Source organism: Cupressus sempervirens, chromosome 9 (genome assembly GCF_028749045.1).
Source record: "Cupressus sempervirens isolate cs-2001-9-10 chromosome 9, ASM2874904v1, whole genome shotgun sequence".
Lineage (NCBI taxonomy): Eukaryota > Viridiplantae > Streptophyta > Pinopsida > Cupressales > Cupressaceae > Cupressus > Cupressus sempervirens.
The window spans coordinates 352,489,504-352,498,901 of NC_143126.1; the positions used below are offsets into that span (position 1 = coordinate 352,489,504).

Sequence of the window (9,398 nt, forward strand, 5' to 3'; positions counted from 1 at the left end):
CATTAACAACATTAGGGAAAGTGATCAAATTAATCTCAATAACCTAAAAGGAAAATAAAATTAGAAAAGACAAAACCATAGTAATTTCTACAATCAACAATGTATAAATAGTTACATTTTCACTCTTTCTAGACTTTGCACATTAATGTACTTTCAAACTAGGTTTAAAAGCTAGTTGATTGATGATCATATTAAAAACTTGCCTTAGTTTTAAGATGTGCATGTTTTGGCAAATTAGGCTTCAAAACATCCAACAAAAGTGATGTTGCTTCACGGATCATATTACACTACATATAGATTTAAATTGGAAACACAAGTATAGTAAGTTACAAAGAAATTTCCTTCTGGTCTCCACAATCTACCAAACTTTTTAAACATTTTCGATCTATCTTGTAAGATACTATCACCCCAGCTAACACCTTTCAAGGCTAACACTAAAAAAAACACTCCATTGCATTTTCTCAAGCTATGTGTTCTTTTCAGTAGCAGATAGCTAGAATGGTATATCAAACATTCAAAATATGATACCCTTATGATGCCAACATACCAAACCCAATAACTTTAGAATGAAGTTTCAATTCACAAATCTAGTTTTTCATGAATCTAAACAGTGCAAAGAACATGCACCTAATATTATGTTTTAACCTTTTTCTCTCAAAAAAGTTATGAATGAAATGCTGACCTAGTTCGCAAGATTGGGGTCCATTTCATGCATAAGTTTCCAATCTAGAGCTTCGAATAACTACACAAAAGAGAACCATGATCAAAAAATATAAAATATTTAGTCCAAAATTTAAAATATTAGAATATTTCCCTAGGAATGCAAACCTCATCTCGTAATACTGCTATCTATTCTACCATTTTCTTATGCTCTCCACCCTCATAGAATTCTTCGAACCTGAGAAAGCATCTAGTTATCATTCAACAAGAATATATTACAAGAAGATGCCCTGCTTTATACAAGACATAAATGTAATACATTACCTACCTTCTCAATTGTTCTATCAACCTTATGTTCTCCATCACAAACCTAGGTAGTCACCTTAGGATTTCTATTGAGATGGTTTCACAAAATTTGTAATCGTTCATTAATGGATTCTTCTCTTCTAAAAGGTGTGCTTCTACAGACATCTTGTTAGAAGCTACAACTTCCAATCTCTTAATTCTATCTTCACAAAAATGGAGCATCATCTTTCCACACTGTGCATCTTCCTCATGTTGTTTGACCTGTAAAGACACAACAATGAGACCACTAATACTAGAAAACTAGAACACTTCAGAAATGAAGTGACTCCTACAAAAAAATTGACAAATGAAATTTTACAATTCCTTTGTCTTAAATTATCTAGAAACCTACCAAACATTTTATTTTTTCATTTTCATTAGACATAGCTTTCATTTGCATTTCTATTGCTCATTCTGTTTTCAATGCTCCAACAAGGGAAAAATCCAAATCTCTTTTCTACTAGAGATGGTAAAAATATTTGAGAACTCAAAATTAGAAAAAACCAAAAAATCATTAATTTATGAACAAAATGCATACTCAAGGAGCCTTCTTAAAACCAAGTAATGTGCTTGCTAAACCCCTTGAGTCACATGCATATGCTCCTAGAGAGTTTAGCAAGTTCATATTTCCATAATCTTCTTCTTGAAAGTGTTTTGTCTCCCCTTTGAGCTTCCCATGTAGTCGAGAGACTTCTTCCTATAAAGAAATGAACAATTAATTTTAAAAAAACATAGAAATGCCATAATATTAGAACAAAAAAAAATTTCTCAATAGAAGAGTTAAACTAATTAATGGTCCTGGAAATAGTTAGTGGTAAAATCCTAGGTACACAATCATGCACTTCAGCAACTGGTTATCAAACATTAGTACCTTCAACTATTGAATTTGCATTTTCAATGTTATGACATCCCCTATAGCATTTTCATTGAATGGTAGCCTACAAAATAATCACAAACAGACACATTAAGGAGTTGTCTAAACACCAAATATCCATAAAAATAGGAAAGAAAAAAAAAAGAGATTCATCTTACATTATTTTGTATAAATTTTGCCCTCTATGAAAAATTAAGTGTGCTTAGTATCTCCATTGCATAGCTATGAAGATAGAAACATAAAATTCATTTAACCATAGGAACAAGGTCTATGCATCTATGAGCTCTTGAAAAAATTTCAAAAAAATCTAGAAAGATAGTTTTACCAGTTAGAATGGCTGACATTTGCAATGATGATAGTTTTAGAGTTTCCACCAGGAGAATCCTAAATCAATAGTTACATTTTATCTATGTTAGCTAGTACAAAATAAAATATGCATACTAATGATATATATATATATATATATATATATATATATATATATATATATATATATATATATAGTGTTTTTATCCTTTATTAGAAAATGCATAGAGGTGCCTATGGTCATTGTGGGTAATCTTACTTATCCTTTCAATATAAATGGGTTATAGGGCCTTAGACATCTGGCTACTCATGGAAAATGGTCATCAGTGTGATCACGTGAATGCTTAATACAAATAACACTAGATGGCAAAATATTCCACAAAAGTAAAATACAAGAACAAAATATTTAATGAGTTTTGATATGAAATATTTAGAATCTTTGGGGAAGCTAAATCCAACTCATGTGGAATTTGTTGATATTATTAGATATTATATTCTTATTATATAATTAGGTTATCAAGTATAAAGGAGCTTAATCAGGATTGCACTGTAAGGCCTTTGTATCAAATTTTTAGAACACATTCATGACTTCTCATCAAGAAAGGAGAAGAAATGGAATGAATTGAACACCACTAGGAATTGGATGGGGCACATAAACAAGAAAGAAATTGATAAGATCAAAAAATAACATATTTAAAATTTCAAAAGAAGTAGAAATCAAACATTTTATTAAATTAATAGAATAATAATAACTATAATATGAAAAAGAATTAATGAAATACATTATTAAATTTTTTTGGTAAATTATAGTTGCATAAATTTCAAAGCCAAGAAAAAAATTTAAAGGTATTGTAAGCCTTAAGGTGTAGTGTACCAACCTAGAGAAGAAATGTAAGTTTTGAGTCATGATATGGTACATGTTGCACCTTCCCATTGGCAATATTTACAAGGTTCATTATCACAAGCCTACACAAGGCATATTGAATCAAAATAGATGGATCTAAAAAAAAAAAGCATAAATACAAGAGATAATTTATTTGGTAATCATGCAACTATAAATAATCTTAGCAAAAAAAAGGACGTACAAATATTCAGTACTCAAGAGTTGAAAGTGACTTATTAATATTTGTGGCCTCTTTCAAATGTTCACCCTCAACACCTGAACTCTTGTGCCTATTAAATCAATATTTATCATAAATTGTTCAATTGCCAAATTATCCTGCATTTATGTATACTTGCAAAAGCACAATCACAAAAAAAGCATTTGAAATTTTCTAAAATGGACATAGAATCTTTCTGAACCTACCAAATCAACCAGATTCAAGCATCCAAATCTATGATGAGTCACAGATTGACACTCCCACTAGAAAACAATACCAAACATACTCATCAAAATGATAAACAAAAACACATAGACCATATATTTAATGTACATTAATTAAAAATGTTTGACTAAAATAGGAAGGCCCTGCAAAAGCCTTGTATTAACCATTATAAAAAGTTTCTTTCAACAAGAGGAATTTTACTTTTCTCTAGAATAACTAAAATTTTAAATTTCAATTTAGATTAATTGAAGTTAAACATGATTTTTAAATAGTTAAAATCTTTGCTTTCAAGGATTGACACAAAAATTTTGAACGCTAAGAATTTTCTTTACCTTTCTTTCAATGATACAAGTAAATACACTATGAGAGTAGTTGCTAGCATAGTTCATATTTGTTGTTGCAACTTTTCTATTTGTAGTGCCATAAAGTGAAAAAATAAAAATTAGGTTTGCAAAATTTTAAATATGTCTTCCTTAACAATCAACAATTCTCTTAGTAATAGGAAGTTATTACAAAATAGGACTTGAAGAAGTAGCTTAATAACATCATTGACACCTTTCACCTCACTTCCTGAAAGATTTTCAACATATACTCCCTTCCTAGCATCTTCCTTCATCTTTGCATCGGAACACATGAGGTAATATTGCATCATAAGTAACCAACAACATGATTAAATCAATTGTCTAAAAAATATTGAAAGAAAAAGGTTTTTCTTTCTTACCTGTAAATTTGTTGATGATGGCTCTAGTAGATCTGCAACTTGCTCATTATATATCTTTAAAAAGGAGCATTTTCAAAAAAACTTCAATTTTTATTCTCTTCTAGCATCCTCCTCCTATAGGATACTTGAAATAAGTGATCTATCAACAAGTTGGTTGCCTATATAAGCCAACAAGTATAAACTTAAACCCAAACACAACTTCACAAACCCTATGTATTCTTGTGAATAAATGCTCAAAAACATGTGGTGTCATTCCATGGTTCACACTCAATTTGTGTTCTGCATCCTCAATGTCACCAAGCATGGTATGTGTTTTCTCACTATACCAGTCTTAATGATTCAAAAAAAAAGTTAATTTTATGGAAGAAAAAATAAAATTTCAAAACAAATAAGGAAGAATTTGAAACAATATATAATTAGAAGAATCCAATGTAAAGCATTTCTAAAAGAGCTTACTAACAAGCTAGATTAGGAATAGTCTAAAGTCAATTATAAAGCAAAACCAAAAGAATAGCAGGAACAATATGAGTAAGAATTATTTGCATAAAATGGTTTTTCCTTAGCCAAATGCAAACAACTTTGAAATAACATGGTAAGAAACTAGTTGAAAGAATAATGTACTACCAATTACAAAGAAAAATCAAAGAGCAACAATGACGAGACAAGTAAGAATAGTTAACAAAAAAAGGTCTTTCCTAGCTGTATGCAAACATGCAACTATTATACCCTCTCATGCAGTTCTCAACCATGGGTAAACTAGCTACTCTGAATAGTTTGTCCTACTTTAATTCATAATTTTAGATTGTGCATAAAATTGGGCGATAGGATAACAAGATAGAACAGGTCTTTATTCATGCTAGGAACTAAGTATTGACTTGAGTCATCTTTTTGTGAGAAATATAAATTTAAAAATTTAAAACTCACAACCCTAAAACTACACAACCCAAAAATTTTGCTCGGCACAAACTATTGCCGAGTGCCAATTTTTCTCAGCACTTGAAGGTGTCGAGTGGCAATTTGCTCGACATGTGAAGGTGTCGAGTTATCTCAGCACACAAAGAAGTTGAGTAAGCTCAACACATGAAGGGCAATGCTCAGTAACAATGGATTTCGAGTGAGCTCAGCTCAAACTGGAAAAATTACAACTTAGAGAAATTTCAACATGAATGTTTCCACCATTAAAACTCGAGATCCAAAGCTTGAAGGTTCTAAAAAACCTTCTCAAATGCAATGAATAGGAGAAGAAAAATAGATTCAAGTATGCCTAATTTCTTTCTATTCAACTTGGTTAAAAATATTACAAAATCTGGGAGCATTCAGCTTCAACTAGAAAACCCTAAAAATAACCCTAAACTGGTTAAAATTCAAACTTCAATGAACTTTAAACTTGGAACTCTAATGGCTGCATACAATGGTGCTTGGAGCAATCACTGCTTCAACAAGACAAAACCAACAATAGCAAACTTATAGAGTGAATAAGAGAAACAGTTGTCAACTGGATCTGTTGATCTCTTTCTTTTTGCTTTGCTCTGCTCTACTCTACAACTTCTATCTTCTTTGCTTTGCTAAACTGACTCTCTGAATGAATGAATGTAGAAAAAATTCCTTTTTTCATATTCCATTTTCCCTCTCAATGTTCAAATTTTAAAATCACCTACCAAAATAAATGTGTGTCATCCATGGATGCCTGTGGGAAACAAATTGATAGGGTAGATGGGCATGGAGATCAAGGACAACCTACAAGCTCTCATCGTTCAATTTCCAACACTCCCCCTTTGTCCTGAGACCTACAAACAAGGATCACTGCTGATCCAAATCAACTACACCAAGACACTCTTTTAGGTGTACAAAACTTCCAATGCCTAATGGCTTTGTGAAAATATCTGCTAGCTACTTCTTAGACTTACAAAATTCCATCTTGATATCCCCATCCTCCACCAACTCTTTGATCAAGTGATATTTGATCTCAATATGTTTGCTTCTCCCATGGAAGACTAGATTCTTGGAAAATGCAATTGATGAGATGTTGTCACAATAAATTGTGGTTCCATCCTCTTGCCTTTCATTCAAATCTGTCAAGATCCTCCTTAGCCAAATTGCTTGACATGCTACTGCATTTGCTACTATGTATTCAACCTCTATAGTAGATTGAGCAACAATAGGTTGCTTCTTGGATGCTCATGAAATTGCACCCAATCCCATATGAAACATGTATCTGAAAGTGCTCTTCCTATCATCTATACTTCTAGCATAATCACTATCAATGTAACCAACCAACTTGAAATCATTTGATGCAGTATACAAAATTCCAAATCCCTTGATACCTTTCACATACCTTAAGATCCTCTTTCTCGCTTGCCAATGGGAATCCTTTGGTGTTTCCATAAATCTAGAAATCAAACTTACTGCATGCATTAGGTCTAGCTGAGTTGTAGTCAAATACATTAAACTTCCAACCATACTTTTGTATAGTGTTGGATCCACTCTCTTGCTAGAGTCTTCCTTGCTCAACTTTAGACCTACTACTATTGGCATTGGGGTTACCTTACTATTCTACATTTTAAATCTCTTCAAGATCTGCCTTGCATAGTTTTCTTTAGAGATGAAGATGCCATCATGCATTTGTTTTACGTCTATGCCTAGAAAGTATTTCAAGTGACCTAGGTCTATCATTTCAAATTTATTTTTCATGGCCTCTTTGAATTCACCAATTAGAGCCTTGTCATTACTAGTAAAAATCAAATCATCTACATACAAGACAAAAATCAACACATTTTCATTTCCTGCCTTGATGTAGAGAATAGGCTCACCATTTCTTTTGCTAAAGCCATTGCTCATCAAATATGAGTCAATCCTACTATACCATGCCCTTGGAGCTTTCTTGAGCCCGTAAAGAGATCTCTTCAATCTATATACTTTATTCTCTTCACCTGCAACTTCATAGCCAGGTGGCTAATCCACATACACTTCTTCTTTGCATACACCATTTAGGAAGGCGGACTTCACATCCATTTGATATACCTTGCATTTTTGCTAAGCTACAATTACTATGACAACACACACGATTTCCATTCTTACAACCAGGGCATATGTCTCATCATAATCTCTGCCATACTGCTATTTGTAGCCCTTGACTACCAACCTTGCCTTATGCCTATCAATCTTGCCTTTAGCATTGCATTTGGTCTTGTAGACCCATTTCACTCCAATCACTTGCTTCTTGGGAAGCAATTTAGTTAGCTCCCATGTCTCATTTCTTTCTATAGCATCTATTTCCTCATCCAAGGCCTTAAACCATTTCTTCTCTTTAATAGCTTCTTCAAAATATATTGGATCACTAGAGAAAATAATGCAAAATTGACACTCTCATCATAATCTTCATACCTTTCATCTTGGTATATCTCCCTAAGACTCTTGGTCTTTTTTAGTAATAGGGAGGAGAGTGTGGGATCATAATCTTCACTGCTACTACTTTGTTGACTAGTTCAGTCTTCACTGGTACTCGACACTAACACTTCATCATGCCTAGAGGAGCTCGGTAATGACTGAGGTTGCTTGCCTTTTCTTCTATTTTCTCCTTCTTCGTGTTGTTCATCAACATCTTCTTCACTCATGATTAGCACTTTACTTGAAGTGCTTGGTGACTCATCAGTTGGACCATACCAAGACTGATTTTCAAGAAATTTCACATCTCTTACAAGAATCATCTTGTTGTTTAATGGGTCATACAATTTGTATGCCTTTGATTCTAAGCTCTACCCTGTGAAAATGCACTTCACACCTTTGCCATCCAATTTTTTCATTTTCTCTTTAGGCACATGTGCATATGCAACACATCCAAACACCCTTAGGTGTTCAACTATCCATCTTCCTTGTGACCATGCTTCTATTGGAATTGTATCATGGAATGCCTTTGTAGGACACCTATTAATTAGGTAAACTGCTATTGCCATAGCCTCTCCCCAAAATTCAGTTGGGAGACCTTTCTCTTTCATCATGCTCCTTGCCATTTTAATAATGGTCATGTTCTTTCTTTTAGCCACTCCATTCTATTGTGGTGTATAGCTAGTTGTGAGCTCTTTCTTTATACCATGTTTCGTACAACAATTTACAAAAGAATTGGAGGTATACTCCCCTCCTCTATCTGATCTTAGGACCCTGATATAGTGTCCACATTATCTTTTAGCTTGGGCTTTGAACTCAAGAAACCTATCAAATGCTTCAGATTTAGTTTTCAAAAACTAAACCCATGTCCTATGACTGAAATCATCAATAAATGTCATGAAATAAGTACTCCCCCCAATGGAAATAACTTGCATAGGATCGACTAGGTCAGTATTCACTAACTCTAATGGATATCTAGCCCTCCTAGAATTTCCAAAATTAAAGGGAAGCCTATGTTGCTTACCCAAAATACAAGCCTCAAACTTGTCACATGAATTTCCTATACATGGCAAACCTTCTACCATTCTTTTATTTGACAACAAATTTAAACCAACATAGCCAAGATGACCATACTTGAGGTGACATAACCATGAGGGGTCTTCAATCACACTCCTTAGAGCTGATTGTGTGGGAGGTGTAGCACTAACTTGAGATGAGAAACATGTCTCAATCCTCAAGGGAAACATTTTGTTCTTTGTCATTTGAACTGCTACAAGTAAATTCTTGCTCCCATCTTTTTCTTGAATGATACACCTGTCATTCTCCATCAACACTTTGTATCCATTTTGAATGAGCTCAACAATGCTCATCAAATTGTGCTCCATACTAGAGAAAAAATACACATTTTGTATTTTCTTTTTCTCACCTTTCTTGGTGTGGACCATAATAGATCATTTGCCCACAACTGGTAGTGTTCCATTGTTACCCATTTTAATCTAAGATTTGAAACTCTTGTCAATGAATGAAAATAAGGTTTCATTACCACTCATGTGATTGTTACATCCACTGTCAAGGTACCAAAACATAGGGCTTTCTTGTTCACCAACATTACTTATGATGTAGGCAGTGGCATTATTTCCACTTTCATGTTCACATCAGCCACATTTGCTTGTCTTGACTGATCATTTTGCTTCTTCCAGCATTCACTTACATAATGCTCATATTTATGATAGTAGTAGCATTCTACATTACTCTTATTTGAGTTGTAGTTTTCCTTACCTCC

The 9,398-nt window shown here is 33.2% G+C and overlaps 1 pseudogene; it reads right to left on the bottom strand.

Moving 5' to 3' along the window:
* Window positions 1–682: 682 nt before the first annotated feature.
* Window positions 683–5,115, bottom strand: LOC149538758 (kinesin-like protein KIN-12G; annotated as a pseudogene).
* Between the last annotated feature and the right edge of the window lie 4,283 nt (window positions 5,116–9,398).